Below are 23,623 nucleotides of genomic sequence, written 5' to 3'. Positions count from 1 at the left end.
CACTAATGCATTGTTGGTGGAGTTGTGAACGAATCCAACCATTCTGGAGAGCAATCTGGAATTATGCCCAAAAAATTATCAAAATGTGCATATCCTTTGATCCAGCAGTGTTTCTATTGGGCTTATATCCCAAAGAAATACTAAAGAAGGGAAAGGGACCTGTATGTGCCAAAATGTTTGTAGCAGCCCTGTTTGTAGTGGCTAGAAACTGGAAAATGAATGGATGCCCATCAATTGGAGAATGGCTGGGTAAATTGTGGTATATGAATGTTATGGAATATTATTGTTCTGTAAGAAATGACCAGCAGGATGAATACAGAGAGGCTTGGAGAGACCTACATGAACTGATGCTAAGTGAAATGAGCAGAACCAGGAGATCATTATACACTTCGACAACGATATTGTATGAGGACATATTTTGATGGAAGTGGATTTCTTTGACAAAGAGACCTGAGTTTCAATTGATAAATGACGGACAAAAGCAGCTACACCCAAAGAAAGAACACTGGGAAACGAATGTGAACTATCTGCATTTTTGTTTTTCTTCCCGGATTATTTATACCTTCTGAATCCAATTCTCCCTACACAACAAGAGAACTGTTCGGTTCTGCAAACATATATTGTATCTAGGATATACTGCAACATATCCAACATATAAAGGACTGCTTGCCATCTAGGGGAGGGGGTGGAGGGAGGGAGGGGAAAAAAAAATCGGAACAGAAATGAGTGTCAATATAATGTAATTATTAAATAAAAAATTAAAAAAAAAAAAGACTAACAATTTGATTTTCCTCTTTCCTTTTTTCAATCAGATTTACTAAGGGTTTGTCTATTTTGTTGGTTTTTTCATAGAACCAACTCTTAGTTTTATTAATTAATTCAATAGTTTTTTTTTTTTACTTTCAATTTTATTGATCTCGCCTTTTATTTTTAGAATTTCAAGTTTAGTGTTTGACTGGGGGTTTTTCATTTGTTCCTTTTCTAGCATTTTTAGTTGCAAGCCCAATTCATTGACTTTCTCTTTCTCTATTTTATGCAAATAGGCCTCTAGAGATATGAAATTTCCTCTTATTACCGCTTTGGCTGTATCCCATACATTTTGGTATGATGTCTCATTATTATCGTTTTCTTCGGTGAAATTATTAATTATGTCTATGATTTGCTGTTTCACCCAATCATTTTTTAGTATAAGATTATTTAGTTTCCAATTATTTTTTGGTCTACTTTCCCCTGGCTTTTTGTTGAATGTAATTTTCATTGCATTGTGGTCTGAAAAGGATGCATTTACTATTTCTGCCTTACTGCATTTGAATTTGAGGTATTTATGTCCTAATATATGGTCAATTTTTGTATAGGTTCCATGAACTGCTGAAAAGAAAGTGTACTCCTTTCTGTCTCCATTACATTTTCTCCAGAGATCCATCAGATCTAACTTTTCTAGTATTCTATTTACCTCTTTGACTTCTTTCTTATTTATTTTGTGGTTTGATTTATCTAATTATGAGAATGCAAGGTTGAGATCTCCCACTATTATAGTTTTGCTGTCTATTTCTTCTTGCAGCTCTCTTAATTTTTCTTTTAAGAAATTAGATGCTACACCACTTGGCGCATATATGTTTAATAGTGATATTGCTTCATTATCTATGCTACCCTTTAGCAAGATATAGTGTCCTTCCTTATCTCTTTTAATTAGATCAATTTTTGCTTTAGCTTGATCTGAGATCAGGATGGCTACCCCTGCTTTTTTGACTTCACCTGAAGCATAGTAGATTTTGCTCCAACCTTTTACCTTTAACTTGCATGTATCTCCCTGCTTCAAGTGTGTTTCCTGTAAACAACATATTGTAGGATTCTGGCTTTTAATCCATTCTGCTAACTGCTTCCTCTTTATGGGGGAGTTTACCCCATTCACATTTACGGTTAAAATGACCAATTCTGTATTACTTGCCATCTTGATAACCCCTGTTTATGCTTTTCTCCCTTCTTTTCCCCTTACCCCCCTTCCCACTATTAAGCTTGTGAGCACCACTTGCTTCTCACAGGCCTCCCTTTTTAGTATCTCTCCCCGTCCTGCCTTAGATTTCCTCCCCCTATCCTACCCCTTTCCCTCCCCGTTTCCGTATTCCCTTCAGTAAAGCTTTTTATTTTCAAAACATATGCATAGAAAGTTTTCAAACTTCACTCTTGAAAAATCTTATGTTCCAAATTTTTTTCTCCTTCCCTTCTTCTCAGCCACTCCCCTAGATGGCAAGTAATACAATATATGTCAAACGTGTGCAATTATTCTATACATATTTCCCCAGTTATGCTGCATAAGAAATATCTGATCAAAAAGGGAAAAAATGAAAAAGAAAATAAAATGCAAGCAAACAACCCCCCAAAAAAGTGAAAATACTATGTTGTGATCCATATTCACTCCCCACAGTCCTCTCTCTGGATGCAGATGTCTCTTTTCATCACAAGACCATTAGAACCGAACTTCCGGTTAAGATGGCGGAGAGGAGGCTCACAGTTGCATAAGCTCCGCGCTTTCTCTCACTATCCACTTCATTACAAGCCTCTGAATCAATGCTTGACTGAAAAAAACCCACAAATAGTTACCAAGAGAAGCCATCCTTGAGATCCGCCAAGAAAGGTCTGTCTTTACTGGAGGGCTGGGGCGGTTTTAGATCGGGCGCAGGCGGCGGGCAGCAGCAGTGAGAGCACGGGAGCAGACTGGAGAGGGGGTGGGGAGTGATCGCAGCTGTCTCAGCGGGGAGAGCTTCGCTACAGGTTTGGAACCTGCAGCAAGTCAACAGCCCAGCAGAGAAGCTAAAAACACCGGGGCTGAAGAACACAACCGCAAACAGCTGGAGTCTCTCAGGACCTGGCCGCCCCCTCCTTCCCCCCCCTCAGTGACTCAGCACGCTTTGGGATCTCAGAGCGCAGGCGCAGCACAGTCCTGCTAGTGCCTCACTGCTGCCACCTGCAGTCTGTAGAGGAAGCTCGATAACACACCCAGCCCCCCCCCAAAGAAAGACTCCAGTTTTTTCTGTTTTCCTTTGGTAGTTTGTCTCTGATTAATAGACAGAATGAGCAAGAAGCTGAAGAGGACTTTAACCCTAGACAGCTTCTACACAGATAGAGAGCAGACTCTAAATCCTGAGGAGACTAAAAACAGGCAGTCCCCAGGTGATTCCCCAAAGGAGGAGATCGTCTGTTCCTCAGCACAGATGAACCTCATAGAAGTGATTAAAAAGGCTCTCACAAGGGAGCTAGAAGAAAAATGGGGAAAGCAGAGTGAGGCTTGGCAAAAGGAGAAGGAAGCTTGGGAAAAGGAGAGGGAGGCTTGGCAAAAGAGCCTGGAGAAGTCAGTTAAAGAGAGAGTGGATAAAGAAGTAAAATCCTTGAAAAATAGGATTAGTGAACTGGAAAACAAAATTGGCGAAATGGAAAAAAATTCCACAGAACAAAAGAACTCAATTGGACAATCAGAGAAAGATTTTAAAAAAGTGAGTGAAGAGAATACTTCACTGAAAATCAGAATTGAACAAGTGGAATTGAATGACTCGAGGAGACAAGAAGAATCAGTCAAGCAAATCCAAAAAAATCAAACAATGGAGAAAAATGTGAAATACCTTCTGGGGAAGACAACAGACCTGGAAAACAGATCCAGGAGAGACAATCTGAGAATCATTGGACTCCCAGAAAAACATGATGAAAAAAAGAGCCTGGACACTGTCTTCCAGGAAATTATCAAAGAGAACTGCCCAGAAGTCATAGGAACAGAGGAAAAAATAAACATTGAAAGGATTCATCGATCACCCACTGAAAGGGATCCTAAAATCAAAACACCAAGGAATATAGTGGCCAAATGCCAGAACCCTCAGATGAAAGAAAAAATATTGCAAGCGGCTAGAAAAACCCAATTCAAGTATCAAGGAGCCACAATAAGGATCACCCAGGATCTGGCAGCATCCACATTAAAAGATCGAAGGGCCTGGAATATGATATTCAGAAAGGCTAAGGAACTTGGTATGCAACCAAAAATAACTTACCCAGCGAGAATGAGCATCTTTTTCCAGGGAAGAAGATGGACATTCAACGAAGTAAGCGAATTTCATCTATTTCTGATGAAAAAACCAGAACTTAACAAAAAGTTTGATCTACAAATATAGAACTCAAGAGAAATCTAAAAAGGTAAAGATTAATCTTGGGAACTATATTTTGACTATATAGATGCATAAAGAATACATGTATACCTTGTTCTAGAAATTGATGTGGAAAGGACATTGTACCAGAAAAAGGGTAAAGTGGGGGTAGTACATCTCATGAAGAGGCATAGGAAACCTATTATATCTGAGAGAAAGAATGGAGGGGGATGAATATAGTGGGTATCTTACTGCCTTCAGAATTGGCTTTAAGTGAAAAATCTTAAGACATATTCAATCTATGGTGAAACTTCTCCATCTCATTGAAAAGTGAGAAGGGAAAAGTGGAAAGGGAAGGAATAAGCTAAGCGGAAGGGAATACGGGAACTGGGAGGGAAAGGGGTAAGATAGGGGGAGGAACTCTAAGGCGGGGGGAGGGACACTAAAAAGGGAGGGCTGTGAGAAACAAGGGGTGCTCACAAGCTTAATACTTGGAAGGGGGGGAAAGGGGAAAGAAGGGAGGAAAGCATAAACCGGGGTTAACAAGATGGCAAGTAATACAGAATTGGTCATTCTAACCATAAATGTGAACGGGGTAAACTCCCCCATAAAGAGGAAGCGGTTAGCAGAATGGATTAAAAGCCAGAATCCTACAATATGTTGTTTACAGGAAACACACCTGAAGCGGGGAGATACATGCAGGTTAAAGGTAAAAGGTTGGAGCAAAATCTACTATGCTTCAGGTGAAGTCAAAAAAGCAGGGGTAGCCATCCTGATCTCAGATCAAGCTAAAGCAAAAATTGACCTAATTAAAAGAGATAAGGAAGGACACTATATCTTGCTAAAGGGTAGCATGGATAATGAAGCACTATCTATATTAAACATATATGCACCAAGTGGGGTAGCATCTAAATTCTTAAAAGAGAAACTAAGAGAGCTGCAAGAAGAAATAGACAGTAAAACTATAATAGTGGGAGATCTTAACCTTGCACTCTCAGAATTAGATAAATCAAACCAGAAAATAAATAAGAAAGAAGTTAAAGAGGTAAAAGAATACTAGAAAAGCTAGATATGATAGATCTCTGGAGAAAATGTAATGGAGACAGAAAGGAATACACTTTCTTTTCAGCAGTTCATGGAACCTATACAAAAATTGACCATATATTAGGACATAAAAACCTCAAACTCAAATGTAGTAAGGCAGAAATAGTAAATGCATCCTTTTCAGACCACGATGCAATGAAAATTACATTCAACAAAAAAGCAGGGGAAGTAGACCAAAAAATAATTGGAAACTAAATAATCTCATACTAAAGAATGATTGGGTAAAACAGCAAATCATAGACATAATTAATAACTTCACCCAAGAAAACGATAATAATGAGACATCATACCAAAATGTATGGGATGCAGCCAAAGCGGTAATAAGGGGAAATTTCATATCTCTAGAGGCCTATTTGTATAAAATAGAGAAAGAGAAGGTCAATGAATTGGGTTTGCAATTAAAAATGCTAGAAAAGGAACAAATTAAAAACCCCCAGTCAAACACTAAACTTGAAATTCTAAAAGTAAAAGGTGAGATCAATAAAATTGAAAGTAAAAAAACTATTGAATTGATTAATAAAACTAAGAGTTGGTTCTATGAAAAAACCAACAAAATAGACAAACCCTTAGTAAATCTGATTAAAAAAAGGAAAGAGGAAAATCAAATTGTTAGTCTTAAAAATGAAAAGGGAGAACTCACCACTAACGAAGAGGAAATTAGAGCAATAATTAGGAGTTACTTTGCCCAACTTTATGCCAATAAATTCGACAACTTAAATGAAATAGAAAAATACCTCCAAAAATACAGCTTGCCCAAACTAACAGAGGAAGAAGTAAATATCCTAAACAGTCCCATCTCAGAAAAAGAAATAGAACAAACTATCAATCAACTCCCTAAGAAAAAATCCCCAGGACCAGATGGATTTACATGTGAATTCTACCAAACATTTAAAGAACAATTAACTCCAATGTTATATAAACTATTTGAAAAAATAGGGATTGAAGGAGTCCTACCAAACTCCTTTTATGACACAGATATGGTACTGATACCTAAACCAGGTAGGCTGAAAACAGAGAAAGAAAATTATAGACCAATCTCCCTAATGAATATTGATGCTAAAATCTTAAATAAAATATTAGCAAAAAGATTACAGAAAATTGTCACCAGGATAATACACTATGACCAAGTAGGATTTATACCAGGAATGCAGGGCTGGTTCAATATTAGGAAAACTATTAGCATAATTGACTATATCAATAACCAAACAAACAAAAACCACATGATCATCTCAATAGATGCAGAAAAAGCATTTGATAAAATCCAACATCCATTCCTAATAAAAACACTTGAGAGCATAGGAATAAATGGACTTTTCCTTAAAATAGTCAGGAGCATATATTTAAAACCATCAGTAAGCATCATATGCAATGGGGAAAAACTGGAACCTTTCCCAGTAAGATCTGGAGTGAAGCAAGGTTGCCCACTATCACCATTATTATTTAATATCGTATTAGAAACACTAGCCTCGGCAATAAGAGTCGAGAAAGATATAAAAGGAATTAGAGTAGGCAATGAGGAAACCAAACTATCACTCTTTGCAGATGATATGATGGTATACCTAGAGAACCCCAGAGATTCTACCAAAAAGCTATTGGAAATAATTCATAATTTTAGCAAAGTAGCTGGCTACAAAATAAATCCCCATAAATCCTCAGCATTTTTATACATCACCAACAAAACCCAACAGCAAGAGATACAAAGAGAAATTCCATTCAGAATAACTGTTGATACCATAAAATATTTGGGAATCTATCTACCAAAGGAAAGTCAGGAATTATATGAGCAAAATTATAAAAAAGTCTCCACACAAATAAAGTCAGACTTAAATAATTGGAAAAATATTAAGTGCTCTTGGATTGGCCGAGCGAACATAATAAAGATGACAATACTCCCTAAACTAATCTATTTATTTAGTGCTATACCAATCAGACTTCCAAGAAAATATTTTATTGATCTAGAAAAAATAACAACAAAATTCATATGGAACAATAAAAAGTCGAGAATCTCAAGGGAATTAATGAAAAAAAAATCAAATGAAGGGGGCCTAGCTGTACCTGATCTAAAATTATATTATAAAGCAGCAGTCACCAAAACCATTTGGTATTGGCTAAGAAATAGATTAGTGGATCAGTGGAAAAGGCTAGGCTCACAAGACAGAATAGTCAATTATAGCAATCTAGTGTTTGACAAACCCAAAGCCCCTAACTTCTGGGAAAAGAATTCAATATTTGATAAAAACTGCTGGGATAATTGGAAATTAGTATGGCAGAAATTAGGCATGGACCCACACTTAACACCATATACCAAGATAAGATCAAAATGGGTCTATGACCTAGGCATAAAGAACGAGACTATAAATAAATTAGAGGAACATAGAATAGTTTATCTCTCAGACTTGTGGAGGAGAAAGAAATTTGTGACCAAAGATGAACTAGAGACCATTACTGATCACAGAATAGAAAATTTCGATTACATCAAATTAAAAAGCCTTTGTACAAATAAAACTAATGCAAACAAGATTAGAAGGGAAGCAACAAACTGGGAAAACATTTCACAGTTAAAGGTTCTGATAAAGGCCTCATTTCCAAAATATATAGAGAACTGACTCAAATTTATAAGAAATCAAGCCATTCTCCAATTGATAAATGACGGACAAAAGCAGCTACACCCAAAGAAAGAACACTGGGAAACGAATGTGAACTATCTGCATTTTTGTTTTTCTTCCCGGATTATTTATACCTTCTGAATCCAATTCTCCCTACACAACAAGAGAACTGTTCGGTTCTGCAAACATATATTGTATCTAGGATATACTGCAACATATCCAACATATAAAGGACTGCTTGCCATCTAGGGGAGGGGTGGAGGGAGGGAGGGGAAAAAAAAATCGGAACAGAAATGAGTGTCAATATAATGTAATTATTAAATAAAAAATTAAAAAAAAAAAAACTAACAATTTGATTTTCCTCTTTCCTTTTTTCAATCAGATTTACTAAGGGTTTGTCTATTTTGTTGGTTTTTTCATAGAACCAACTCTTAGTTTTATTAATTAATTCAATAGTTTTTTTTTTTTACTTTCAATTTTATTGATCTCGCCTTTTATTTTTAGAATTTCAAGTTTAGTGTTTGATTGGGGGTTTTTAATTTGTTCCTTTTCTAGCATTTTTAGTTGCAAGCCCAATTCATTGAATTTCTCTTCCCTATTGTATACAAATAGGCCTCTAGAGATATGAAATTTCCTCTTATTACCGCTTTGGCTGCATCCCATACATTTTGGTATGATGTCTCATTATTATCGTTTTCTTCGGTGAAATTATTAATTATGTCTATGATTTGCTGTTTCACCCAATCATTCTTTAGTATGAGATTATTTAGTTTCCAATTATTTTTTGATCTACTTTCCCCTGGCTTTTTGTTGAATGTAATTTTCATTGCATTGTGGTCTGAAAAGGATGCATTTACTATTTCTGCCTTACTGCATTTGAATTTGAGGTATTTATGTCCTAATATATGGTCAATTTTTGTATAGGTTCCATGAACTGCTGAAAAGAAAGTGTACTCCTTTCTGTCTCCATTACATTTTCTCCAGAGATCCATCAGATCTAACTTTTCTAGTATTCTATTTACCTCTTTGACTTCTTTCTTATTTATTTTGTGGTTTGATTTATCTAATTATGAGAATGCAAGGTTGAGATCTCCCACTATTATAGTTTTGCTGTCTATTTCTTCTTGCAGCTCTCTTAATTTTTCTTTTAAGAAATTAGATGCTACACCACTTGGCGCATATATGTTTAATAGTGATATTGCTTCATTATCTATGCTGCCCTTTAGCAAGATATAGTGTCCTTCCTTATCTCTTTTAATTAGATCAATTTTTGCTTTAGCTTGATCTGAGATCAGGATGGCTACCCCTGCTTTTTTGACTTCACCTGAAGCATAGTAGATTTTGCTCCAACCTTTTACCTTTAACTTGCATGTATCTCCCTGCTTCAAGTGTGTTTCCTGTAAACAACATATTGTAGGATTCTGGCTTTTAATCCATTCTGCTAACTGCTTCCTCTTTATGGGGGAGTTTACCCCGTTCACATTTATGGTTAAAATGACCAATTCTGTATTACTTGCCATCTTGATAACCCCTGTTTATGCTTTTCTCCCTTCTTTTCCCCTTACCCCCCTTCCCACTATTAAGCTTGTGAGCACCACTTGCTTCTCACAGGCCTCCCTTTTTAGTATCTCTCCCCATCCCACCTTAGATTTCCTCCCCCTATCTTACCCCTTTCCCTCCCCGTTTCCGTATTCCCTTCAGTAAAGCTTTTTATTTTCAAAACATATGCATAGAAAGTTTTCAAACTTCACTCTTGAAAAATCTTATGTTCCAAATTTTTTTCTCCTTCCCTTCTTCTCAGCCACTCCCCTAGATGGCAAGTAATACAATATATGTCAAACGTGTGCAATTATTCTATACATATTTCCCCAGTTATGCTGCATAAGAAATATCTGATCAAAAAGGGAAAAAATGAAAAAGAAAATAAAATGCAAGCAAACAACCCCCCAAAAAAGTGAAAATACTATGTTGTGATCCATATTCACTCCCCACAGTCCTCTCTCTGGATGCAGATGTCTCTTTTCATCACAAGACCATTAGAACCAGCCTGAATCATTTCACTGCTGAAAAGAGCCACATCCATTAGAATGATGATCATATAATCTTGTTGTAGCTATGTACAATGTTCTCCTGGTTCTACTCATTTCACTTAGGATCAGTCCATGTAAATCTCTCCAGGTCTAAATGACATTATCCTAATAATCTTTTCTTATAGAACAATAGTATTCCATGACATTTCTATACCATAACTCATTCAGCCATTCTCCAACTGATGGGCATTCATTGTTTTCAGTTTCTTGACACTACATAAAGGCTGACACAAACATTTTTACACTTGTGGGTCCTTTCTCTCCTTTATGATCTCTTTGGGATACTAGCCCAATAGAGACACTGCTGGATCAAAAGGTATAAACAGTTTGATGATTCTTTGAGCATAGCTCCAAATTGCTCTTCAAAATGGTTGAAACATTTCACAACTCCACCAACAATGTATTAGTATCCCAATTTTCCCACATCCCTCCAACATTTATCATTATCTTTTCCTGTCATCTTAGCCAATCTGAGAAATGTGCAGAGGTACCTCAGAGTTATTTTAAATTGAATTTCTGCATCAATAGCGATTTGGAGGGTTTTTTTTTTTTTTCTGCCCACACACTTCTATGTTTAATCTGACTTACTAACACTTTCTTTTTTTTTTTTTTTTAAATAACGTTTTATTGATAGAACGCATGCCAGGGTAATTTTTTACAGCATTATCCCTTGCATTCACTTCTGTTCCGATTTTTCCCCTCCCTCCCTCCACCCCTTCCCCCAGATGGCAAGCAGTCCTTTACATGTTGAATGGGTTGCAGTATATCCTAGATACAATATATGTGTGCAGAACCGCACAGTTTTCTTGTTGCACAGGGAGAATTGAATTCAGAAGGTAGAAATAACCCGGGAAGAAAAACAAAAATGCAAGCAGTTTATATTCATTTCCCAGTGTTCTTTCTCTGGGTGTAGCTGCTTCTGTCCATCTTTGATCAATTAAGGCTCTCTTTATCGAAGAGATCCACTTCCATCAGAATACATCCTCAAACAGTATCGTTTTACTAACACTTTTTAAAGTCTGAACTATTGCTGCCAAAGTTAAATACAAATGGGGGCCCTACTAATCCTAAAGTATAAGTCCCTAAAGAATGTTGCCTTAGTTTTTAGATGTAACATTATATTTGCTTTTAAATAATTTAAAATGTATTTTGTTAAGTATTTCCCCAATTTTACTTTATTCTGGTGAGGTCAGACTTTTAGCAAGGGATCCTTGTCAAGTATTTGAAAACTCTAATTTTGACAATTAGCCATATGATAAAATGAGTTCTAATTTGTAGTAATTGTTGATTTCTGAGATGTAAATATTAATTTAATAATCAGGTTTAGAGCTAGATCTAGTGTATATCCCTGCTAAGAATTAAAAGAAATAATTCTCATATAAAATATCTTTTTACCTGTAGAAATATCTAGATTAGAGCTTCATAACAAATGCAAATGTTCATTAAACAAGCATAGACCAGGTTAAGTGGAGAAAATTCAATTTCTCATTAGATCCACATGGTTTTCTCTGATCTCTTGATTAAGAAATTCAAAAGGTAAAAGCTCCAAAAGGCTTGGAAAAACTGTACTGAGAAATAAAAGTCCAGTCTTTGAAAATGAGTCTGATGAAGAAGAAAAAAGGGAGTTTTCCAAGAAGCTAACATGTCTCCATTAGGAGTGGTTATGGTCACACACCCAAGATGTATTTCAGGCTATATTCAAATACAGAGCTCCCACATTCATATTCCAGCACAACGTGGTTGCCTCATGCAAAAGACTGTTAAATTTTCAGCAACCAATTCTTCATTTCTAAAGACACTGAAAAACTTGAATATATATTTTGGAGAGAGATGGTGAGAGTTCTAGTTAATGTAACTTGAACAAAATTACAGGTGAAAGTAAAATAACATAACATAGTTACCCTGGAAAAGAAGAGGCTAGGGTGGAATTAGAATTCCTTTTTTAAATGAAGATCTATGATGAGGATGAGGAACTAAATTCATTTTATTTATTTCTAGAAAGTAGAGCTTTATGAGAGAAAGCACAGAGTTTAGATTAGTTTTTCCTGACTTTATTTTGTTTCAAAATTTCCTAAGCATCTTTGTTGGGAATCCTCAATATGGATAGTAGCCTTACAATGACTAACCTATAGGAAGATAAGACTGTTTCTACTTAGTGAATGATGATTCATATAAGCTAATGAATACCAGCAAGATCATAGAAAGTTCCCAGTACAGAGGCTATGATCACATACCACAGCTGAATGCAACTATAGCATAGGCATTATGAGTATTCTGACCAATATTACAATTTTGACAGAATATCACATTGATGGTGTAGAAGAACACAATTAATGTCAAGTTTATGTTACGGTCTGTTAATTTTGTGGCCAGTCACAAACCTTTTAGTACTTAAGCCTACTTTGGATATGATCTGGAAAAAAAAAAGTTAGGAAATGAAAAAAAAAAATGAAGTAAAAAAAATCTGATCTCCTTAAGCTGAGTTTTATCACATTTGAGTTCAATAGACCCATATCTAGATTTAAGAAAGTTGTCTCCATTTTTATGGTGTTTCCCTTATTCATCTACATGGACTTAAAAACTTACTGCATGCACAACTCATGACCTCTCTAGATTCTGTCTGCTCCCAATGGTGTTCTATTTTGCTTGGTACAGAGAGTTCACAATGAATGAATTTGAATTTAGAAGGCCTGTTTTTTGAGTTCTAGTTCTGCCAGGTTGTATGACCTTACACTGGCCACTTTTTGTCTCTGCTCCTTAGTGTTCTAATCTGTAAAACAGGAATAATAATATCTGCACTATAGAACCCAGAAGATTGCTTTAAGAGAAGTCCTATTATAAATTTTAAAGAACTATATCAATACGAGTTATTATTAACATACGGACAGAAACACAAATAAAATCTTTGGGGAGAAATAAGATGCTAATATTTTACAGTCAAAAATGTTATTGAAGTCTGCCAAACAAAGCAATGAAAAGCTTAAATAGCTAAGAGACTAAAGTCATTGCCTCTTCCTTTGCCTCTGACTATCTTTTTCTCTTCCTTTCCCTCCCCTGCCCTTCATCCCCTTTTCTGAATGTCAATTTCATGTCTATCTGTCTGACTGTCAGGTTCTCTTTCTTTCTCCCTTACTACCCCTCTTTCTCCTCTCATTCCACCCAAATAATTTAGTTTGTATTCTTTTGTTATCCTTAACATTCACTAATCCTTGAAATGTGAGCAATAAATTGTTTTTAATTCTTATTAAAAGAAGAGACATAGTTTGTCACAAAATCCCTTTTTGACAAGATGATGACCTGAGTATTTCATTCATCTGACTGATCAGGATGGTCACTGAAAGGAAGGAAATAAGCACTTAATTAGAGCCTACTATTTATCAGGCACCATGAAGAAATCTGAAGATTCCATTTAGAAAACAAGAGCTCGAGGAAGCTAAAATTTGATAAGACTTTTCTATAACTGTCAGGAAAAAGGAGGAGGGGTTGGCAGAGCTGCAATGAGGGAGAACCTTATCTTTACCAAACTAAAGACTTTTGCTGAATAATAGAAGAGCATCAAAGAGGTTTGTGGAAAAATGGCCAAGAGCACTTTGTATTTGATATTGGCTCACCCAGTAGATTCAATAAGAAATGACAAAATCCATTCTTCCCTCCCCCTTCTCTTTACAGGACTTGCCAAGACCTCTCACTGTGTTTCATTCCCATTATTCTTTCCAGTCTACTTGCTTTACTACCAACTGGCTTTCTTTGACTCCCCCTGCCTTTTTTTTAAATATGGTCTAGGGTATTTTTATTTCTTCACGCTTGATAGTTATTTTCTTCAGTCTTTTCTGGTCTTTGTCACCATTTTGCAATGATTAGCAGTTTGAAAAGGTAATGAGTTTCTGTCTTTTCAGCCTCTGTCTCATTCTCTCTTTCTCTCCTTTTTGGCACTATATTTCAATGGTTCAAAATAAATAGGCAACTACATAATTAAACCTCTTAATCCCAACAGGAAAATATAATTGAACCTTCTAATTGTTGAAAGAGAGATTTGGAGGGAGGATTTCAGGACAACAGAAAGCCTGATAACTAAGGGTTTGGGGCCTTTTTTCCTTGTTAATTTCTGCTTGCGTGAGAACAAAAAAATTCTTCAGAAAATGGGGTTGAAGTTTAGGGAAGAGAAGGAATGATTTTTATTTTTTTTGTATTTTCTATTCATATAATACTGCTTTTGTTAAATATAGAAAGGATTTTTTCTGATAAAAATAGAAATACATATTTTAAAATACTTCAAAAGTTGTTTTTTTTTTTTAATTACTATTTTCCATCCCATCCATAACTTGTTAGTCATGTTATGGATTCTACTGAAAATGAAAAGGTTCCCTTCAAAACATTTCTAAAAGCCACATGATGTTCTGATTAAAAACAATAAAAATTACAAGTTCTAATAGAATGACTTATGGTCCAAAAATCAAGTTCTTCAGTTTCTACTGTTGATTACCTTTATTTCTGATTAATTGTGAGAACTCCTTTTTTTAAATTTCTCAAGAGCTACTATATACCATGAGGGCATTTGGACTACATAGTGTCCAAAGTGTTTTTCATACCCATTTGGCTATGAGGGCTCTTTTTTCTAAAACTACCTCTACACAAGCAATATGGTGCAATAGAAAAAGGAGTGATCTTAGAGACATAAAAACTCAGTCCAGGCCTCAGATTTGTCATATATTAGCTGTTTGACTGTGAACAAGTCACTCAATTCCAGAATTTCAATCTTTTATCAGTAAAATGAAAAAATTGGATTAGAAAATCATCAAGGTATTTTCCTAGTGTAATAATGATTGATATGATGTAATCCTCTTAAAATAATTAAAAACAAAATATTTTAATTGAATTGTCTCAATAAATTTTATTCTATTAAAGGCACTTTTTTAACCTTTCAGATGTGATTGTTCATATAGAAAATGTTGCTAAAGAGAACAATTGCAGGAATATTCTCCATTATTGAGACCAAAAAATAAAATTACATCCTGGTCAAGTGAATAATTAATCCAATAAAGTAGTCTCATGTGTTCAAATTCATTATTTTTGAAGTTAGAATTATGCAAAATATGGTCTTTTTTTGCACCAATGGAAATATACAGTGTGAATTCAAATAGTGGAATCACTTAGGGAGATTCATTATATCCATTAATTAAAAATTAGTTGTAGACACATAGGAAACTACCAATTTTTTTGTTGTTGTTGTTGTTTTTTTAGTATTTGTGGTAACAATCACATTGAGCTTGTTCAAAAATGAAAACTGACTCCAACAACTAACACTGCCACCAGAATAGGATTCTCCTCTGAATGTCCTTAATGATTTCTCCAGGTTCTGCAAATGTGAAGCAAGAAACAGTAAGTATTTATTGAGCATCTACTGCATACCTAGCACTATACTATGCACTAAGAATATGAAGATAACTATAAAATAGTCCTTGACTTTAAAGAGTCACATTTTGGGGAGATAAAAAGAATACGCACTAATATGGGGATAGATGAAAAATATGAGGGAATTTGAAATTAGGTGGACAAGATACTAGAAGACTATGATAAATCCTGGCTTAGTACCATCCACCTTGACTAACTTAGCATTAAAAGAGCCATTTACCAAATAGGTAAGAGGGAAGAAGAAATATGAGGAAGAATACAATCACCTTGAAGACTGGGACTTTTTTAGATTTGTCTTTTATAACCTCAGTATGTAGTACAATAATTTTTGATGAATATATGCTTATTGAGTTTCAACACGGGAAGAAATAAATTTAATCAGTCAGCCTTCCCCATATAAGTTAGCCATAATATGACCTGATATTTCAAAAAGGTAAAAATAAGTCTCAATAATGTAATACAATGTTATCTGTCTACCTATATCTCTATATATACGTGTATATATACATATATATGTTGTTATTATTTAGTCATTTTCAGTCATGTCAAACTATCCATTATCCTATTTGGGGTTTTCTTGGCAAATATATTGAGATGGTTTCTCATTTCCTTCTCCAACTCATTTTATGAATGAAGAAACTGAGGCAAACAGGATTAAACACACAAACACACACACACACACACACACACACATACACACACACACGCATACACATATACATGCAATGAAAATTCAGCCAACCTTAGGATGAGCTGAATGACCTAGAATGGAGTTGATAGGAAGAGTAGATGGATTGGCTTTAAAAACCTTAGTTAGCATCCTCTGGTATACTCTTCAAAAGAGAAAACTGGTTTAGACTTCATTATTCAAATATCTAGCACACATAAAGATTCTAGTTAGCAGTAAGTGAAGATCATCTCATAAATAAGGAAAAAATTATTTCCAGGAACCAAGAAATATGAGTTACTTTTTTTTTTTGCCAGTTCTGCTCTCTACACGTGAGCTGACTTTCCCCTGGTTATATTATTTTTTAAGAAGAAAGCCTTTTGGTGAGGGCAATGCTTTTACATCAACTGTCTTTATTGTGCAATGGTAAACATCTTTTTCTAGAATTTATGATCATCTGGCAAATGATTCTTAGCTGATAATCATGACAGGAAGCTTACCTGAGGGATTTATGAGAAATAGTACTCAAAAATATATTTCCCCATGCACAACTGCTTAAGAAAACCCTTAAATCTTAAAGAAAATATATATGAAGACACAATAAATCAGTAGTGAATGATAATTGGCATAAGTGCTTCAGAGTATGCACTACAAATGAGGAAGGAAGCAAAGAAGGAATGAAGGAAAGAAAGAAGGAACGAATAATGAGAAGGAGGGAAGATGGAAAAGAAAAAAGGAATGAGGTAAGGAGAGAGGAAGAAGAAAGAACAGAAAGAAAAAGTAATTAGGAAGCAGAAAAAAGATAAAAAATAATGAGCAAAAATGCAATTGAAAAAGATGAATTTGGAATAATGCACTATAATTTGAAATCTATTTGCCACCTATGTGGTCGTGGGTCTGATTCAAATCCATTTCCTTATTTGTGAAATGGAGTGGAGGGGAAGAGTGGACAAGTGATGCTAAATATATGGCCTGCCCTGCCAAATGCAGCCCAAAACATTCCCGAGTGTATTAAAATATAGTTGAGAAATATTTAACAAAATAAAATTTAGTAGAGATAGATAATAGAATCAGCAGATAGATTCAAGAATACTCATCTTTGTGCATTCAAATGTGACCTTAGACACTTACTTGTAATGGGCTGAGACTTGAGTTGATGCACTGAGGTCCCAAGCACATGAGGCTAAATAGTAGTTGGACCACACTCTATTAATATATAAGCTTGGAGAAAGAATGGCCCCCGCCCACTCTTTGTGCAAGTCCTGATGTGTTGTATAGGAAATGACGATTTTGGTGGGTGGAGGCAGGGGAGTGGAAAAGGAAGGGGAAGGAGAGACTGCTTGCATTGCCATTGTGACAGCCCTTTCAGCTCAGATCTCCCTCTGTTAGCTGGCTTCCTGTCGCAGCTGCCCATATTGCTATTGCAATCCTTATTCACCTCTTCACTTCCATAAAGATAGAAGATTTTTCCCTTAACCTGAATTCCTGACTCCAGCTGATTTTAAGTACATGGTCATCACATTTGGCGCCCAAGCGTGGGAACCAAGGACCCTACTTTCACTGAAGAAGTCTCCAGTGATCAGGAACTTAGGTGAGTATAAGACAAAGAGGGAACTTATTTTCTTAAAGACTAAACTAGTAACTTTTTGGCTGAAATGGGACAGATCCTAGGTAAAGATTCTCCATCCCCCACCCCAACCCCCCCACCCCCAGTCCCACCCAGGAATGGTGCTATAGAAAGCCTGCTTAAGCTGATAGAAGATCAAGGGCTACTTATAACTTGGGAACAGGCAGCTAGACTTCTGGGTACATTAAAATGCACCTCCTCTTGGTTCTTAGAGGAAGAGCAAATCTCTCTAGATAACTGGGCATTGATTGGTCAACAGCTCTCTGCATATTACAATGAAAACGGTCCTCGTTCAATTTCCATTCAGGCATTCTATTTATACAATATAATACAGTTGGCCTTAAGATACCATATAAGTTCTAGGAGAAAAGGAAAAAACTTTAGGAATAGCCAAATGGGGAAGCCTGAGATAAAGGAGGAAGACAAAGAACAGATTAATGGCCATATCCCCACAGGGCTTGGAGACTTAAGTGAGGCTCAAGGGTGTGGTGAATCTGAGGCAGCTTCAGCCCCACCTAAGGAGTAGGTAATTGACTCTCCATCAACTCCACCCTCCGGGATGGAGGGAGGAGAGGTAGTTGGGGGGTAGGGAGAGGGCAGTGACAGCACCAGCACCTCCCCCCTAGATCCAGCTGCTCCTTTGAGTAGATTGTAAAAGGGACTAATTAAGGCCAAAGAGGAAGGGAGAAATGTATTGGAATTTCAACACCACATTTTTCCCGTTATTCAACAGTTTAATTCTTCAGGTCAAGAAAGTAGAAGATACTCTCCTTTTGATAAAGATATCCTCAAAGACCTGAAAAAAGCTTGCACTCTTTATGGGGCTACATCAGCTTATGTTAAGATGTTATTACAGAATTTGGCTTTTGAAATCTTGACCCCTAATGACTGGAAATCTATAGCAAAGATATGCCTAGAAGCTGGACAAGCCCAACAAAATAGTCAAAGTGGAGTTCATGCTGCAATCACCTGTGACCTACTAACAGGTGTAGGTCCTTATGCAGATGTCGCAGTACTGATTAATTATTCTATAGAAGCATATGAGCAAATTGCTGCTAATGCTATCAAAGCGTGGGCTTCTCTCCACAATAAAGACGGCAAGGGTGGGGCCTTCACAAAAATAACACAAGGGCCAAATGAACCTTTTGCTGACTTTGTGGGATGTTTGCAGACAGCCATCACAAGAACAAATGGAGAAAATCCAATAATAGACATTTTGATAAGGCAACTTGCTAAGGAAAATGCTAATGAGGTTTGCAGAAGAATTATACTAGGACTGCGCAAGGATGCTCCTTTAGAGGAGCTCATAAGACACTGTGCCACAGTGGGCACAGATGCCTTTTATAGCAAGGCTATGATGCAGATTTCCCAAAATCCAAACATGGGAAGACAGAGTCCCTCCTGGCAAGGGACTTCCAGAGAGACTCGTAGATGCTTTCAATGTGGAAAAGTAGGGCATCTGAAAGCTCAATGTTGGTATAGAGATAGAATGGGAAAACAAGGTGGGAGAATGAGACTCAATACCCCATGTCCAAAATGCAACAGAGGCTTCCATTGGGCCTCAGAATGTAGACAGATTCAGGGAAATGGGATGAGGGGCCCAGCCCTAGGGCCCAAGGCAAAAAACACTTGGGGCTTGATGGCAGCCAATGGTGCACCCAGAGAGTGCCTACAAGTTCAGTACCCAGACATGACCAACCAGCCAGAAATCCATATGATGGGAGAAAGGGATTACACAGTCAACCAGCCAGGAAGCAACCTGATGGCAGAAAGGAATTACAATTGGGGAGAATAGAGCTGTATGCAGCTGGGACAACTGAGATACCCCCTGGAGAGGTGAAATCTGTTCCTCGCCAGCCTATGGATCCCTTACCTCCAGGCACAGTAGGCTTGACCATTTCACCTCCTTTTTTTATGTACAAAACAGTGTCCATCCACACACTGATGTGGGAAACTGGGGAATGTGTAGATAATATCCCAGTCACTAATACAGGTAGACAATGTATGACTTATCACCCAGGAGAAGTAATAGCATCAGGTTTACTCATACAGAATCCTAATAAGCAACCTGGTGATAGTCACCCAGATTCGGACTCCATACCACAAAATCCAGGAATATACTGGACAGCAGCTGTAACAGCTGACTGACCTATGCTCACGATCTATATAAACAGCCTACCATTGGAAGGATTGGTAGACACAGGTGCAGATTGTACAGTTATTAGAGGTGCCAATTGGCCCAGTCACTGGCCAAGGATTAAAGCAGAAATGTACATGTCTGGAGTAGGAGGATCATAGCAGCTGAAGTTAGTGCTACCCCTATGAGATGGACTTTTGAAGGCAAAACAGGAGTTTTTACTCCTTTTATAGTTGAAAAAATCCCCATCAATCTGTGGGAAAGAGATGTTTTACAACAATTAGGGTTTAAAATGAGTACTTTGGTTTTTTAAGCAGGGCTGCTGTTGAAGGCCTGCCAACACTTTCACCTGTTCCTATCCAATGGAAAACTGATACACCAGTGTGGATAGAACAGTGGCCCTTAGGTAGCGATAAAATTCAGGCCTTATTAGATATAGTACAGGAGCAGCTTGAACAAGGGCATTTACAACCTTCTCTAAGTCCTTGGAATTCCCCAGTGTTCACTGTAAAAAAGAAATCAGGAAAATGGAGGATGCTCACTGATTTAAGACAGATGGAAACTATGGGAACTCTTCAGCCTGGACTTCCATCTCCTACTCAATTGCCTAGAGAGTGGCCTCTTTGGGTCATCAATATTAAGGATTGTTTCTATTCTATCCCTCTGGATAAGGAGGATATGAAAAGATTTGCCTTTTCAGTGCCCAGCGTTAACTTAGCTGAGCCTTATAAAAGATATGAATGGACAGTTTTGCCACAGGCAATGAAAAACAGCCCCACTATGTGTCAAATGAATGTTGCTGCTGCTCTTGCTCCAATAAGAAAAGCATTTCCGAAAGTTATGCTATTACATTATATGGATGATATATTGGGATGTGCACCTGAGGAACAAATGCTAGAAGCATGTCTACAAAAGACCATAGAAACACCAAGATACTACAAATTATACATAGCTGAAGAGAAAATTCAAAGACATGCTCCTTTTCAATATTTAGGATATGAAGTATACTCTAAGGTGCTTACAGTACAAAAACTATCCTTAAGAACAGAGAAGCTAAACACCTTAAATGATTTTCAGAAATTGATAGGAGATATCCAATGGATGCGACCAGTGTTAGGCTTGACTACCTATCAGTTACAATCATTATCTGACATTTTAAGGGGAGACAGTGCTTTAAATTCACCATGCCAGCTTACAAAAGAAGCTCAAGAGGCTTTGCGTAAAGTTGACCTGGCTTTATCCAATGTGATTGAAAGAGTCATTCAAAAACCCTTGGAAATATCAGTTTTTGCCACACAAGAGGCACCCACAGCAGTCCTTCATCAAGGAGACAGTGTGATAGAGTGGGTGAACCTCCCGGCACAACCGGAACAAAGCTTTACTCCTTACCCAGTGCTTGTGGCTAGAATTTTGTTAAAGGCCATTAAGTGAGCAGTACAATTATCTGGGGCAAGACCTGATAAGATATACACTTTTTACACCAATACACAAATTAATGTGTGTGGTGAGACCATCCCAGAGTGGCAAATTTTATTAGCCATGGCTCCAAATTTTACACATGGGTCTCCATTAAAGATAACCAGACTTTTACATAATTGGCGATGGATTCTTTTTTTTTTTTTTTTGATGGATTCTTAAAGAAAAAGTTTCTAAAGTTCCTCTTAAAGAACCAACTATCTTTACAGATGTATCCAAATGCAATATTTGTGCTGTATATTCTCATGACTTAACTATAAAGAGAGTAGTCAGAACTCCTTTTCAGTCCACTCAGCAGAACGAATTATATGCAATCATGTTAGCTCTCACTTATTACCCAGGGGACATAAATATAATATCTGATTCAGCCTATTCAGTAGGTGTGGTACAAAGAATTGCCACAGCCCAAATAAAATTTGCAGCTTCTAATATATATCAGCTCTTTAAGGAACTTCAGGAGCAAGTGAGAAAACATCCAGATAAGATTTATATCTTGGCATGTCCACTCACCTAGTGGACTCCCAGGCCCTATTTTTGATGGGAATTCAAAGGCAGATAGCCTTTTAACTCTGTTAGCCAGTACACCTTTATTTCAGGAGGCCCAGGAATCCCATTGTAAATACCATCAGGCTGCTCGAGCTTTGCATTTACAATTTGGGATAACAAAAGAGGAAGCTAGGAGCATAGTAAAAAGCTGTACAGCTTGCCTTCCTTTCCATGCTCCTACACTGCCTCCAGGGAAGAACCCTTATGGTTTGAGACCCAATGAAATCTGGCAAATGGATGTGACCCATTATAAATCTTTCAGTTGTCTGTCTTTTATCCATGTTGTTGTAGACACCTTTTCAGGATTCACTTTTGCCATACCAGCATCAAAAGAGACAGCCCGAGTGGTCACTGAATTCCTCACGCAAGCATTTGCCATTATGGGTGTGCCACAAGCAATAAAAACAGACAATGGTCCTGCATACACCTCCAAACATTTTGCACACTTTTGTGCACAGTATAAGATTTTACACACCACTGGCATACCCTTTAATCCTCAAGGACAGGCAATAATAGAGAGGAGAAACAGAGACATTAAGACACTACTCCAAAAACAAAAGAAAGGGGGAGCCACAGGTAACCCTAGAGAACTACTAAATCTAGCCCTTTATATATTAACTTCTTGATTTTTTCAAAGATTCACTGGCTCCGGCAGACAGGTTTTATAACCCACCAGAAGGGCAATGTCCAGTGCGAGCAGCTCCACTATCTTTAGATAATCGCCAGGTGATGTGGAGAGACCCAGAAAGTGGTGAATGGAAGGGACCAGATAGGCTAACTGCTTGGGGGAGAGGATTTGCTTGTATTTCTACAGGTGGAGAAGGAATCAGATGGGTGCCAACGAGCCGTATTCGCCTTGTCCATCACAGAGAGACGGAGCAGACCCATGAAACGAAGAAGAAGACCCAAGAAACATCGGGTGGTTCTCTTGCTGATTGAGCTCACCATTGAAAGAGTATGGCAGTTAACTCATGAACATAGAAAATCATTGGACTTCAAAACCCTCAGAAATCATTGGATTCTCTGAGACATTAGATTGTTGTAGGACTTTAAATCCCTCAGGAATCATCGGATTCTTTGAGACATAAGACTTGAAAGCCCTCAGGAATCATTGAATTTTCTGAGAAATGATAAGACTGTTACAGGGCTTCAAAATCTGCTGGAATCATTGGATTCCCTAAGACATAAAAAGACTTTTGCAGGACTTCAAAAACTTGGGGGGATCATTGGATTCCCTGATATGTGAAGCAATGGACAATAGATTGGTTTTGGACTATCTCTTGGCTGCTGAAGAAGGTGTATGTGTGATTGCTGTTTACATATTCTCCTTCTAGGACTTCTGGCAATCTTTTACAACACAATGTTGATTTATATTGTTTGTTATACCGTTACTTGGGTGTATAATTCATGTTTGTTACACCACATTAAGCTTGCACTGACTGTGGGGAGAGTCATCACTAATAGCCTCTGTGTTGTTGCTATGTGCTTGTGTAATACTTCCCATGCTGATGGGTTTGTGCATAATAAGACCCTTCAGCCCAGAAACCTGCTAGCAACCCCCACTTCCCTTTGGTGCTTTTCATCTCCCTTCCTGAGATGTCAGGGAGGGCATGATTATTTCCTTTTTAGTGCTTTCACCTCCCTTCCTGAGAAGTCAGGGGGGTCATGATCACCTCCTTTTCGGTGCTTTCACTTCCTTTCCTGAGAAGTCAGGGAGGGTGTGATCACTTCCCCTTGGGATCTCTGACCTCCCTGAGGAGTAGGGATGGCATGATCACCTGTGTTCTAAAACAAAAGAAAGCGGGAGATGTAATGGGCTGAGGCTTGA

This window comes from Antechinus flavipes, chromosome 1 (genome assembly GCF_016432865.1).
Source record: "Antechinus flavipes isolate AdamAnt ecotype Samford, QLD, Australia chromosome 1, AdamAnt_v2, whole genome shotgun sequence".
In the NCBI taxonomy this organism is placed as follows: domain Eukaryota; kingdom Metazoa; phylum Chordata; class Mammalia; order Dasyuromorphia; family Dasyuridae; genus Antechinus; species Antechinus flavipes.
The sequence above is the reverse complement of the archived record's forward strand: the minus strand, read 5'-3'. Positions refer to the sequence as shown.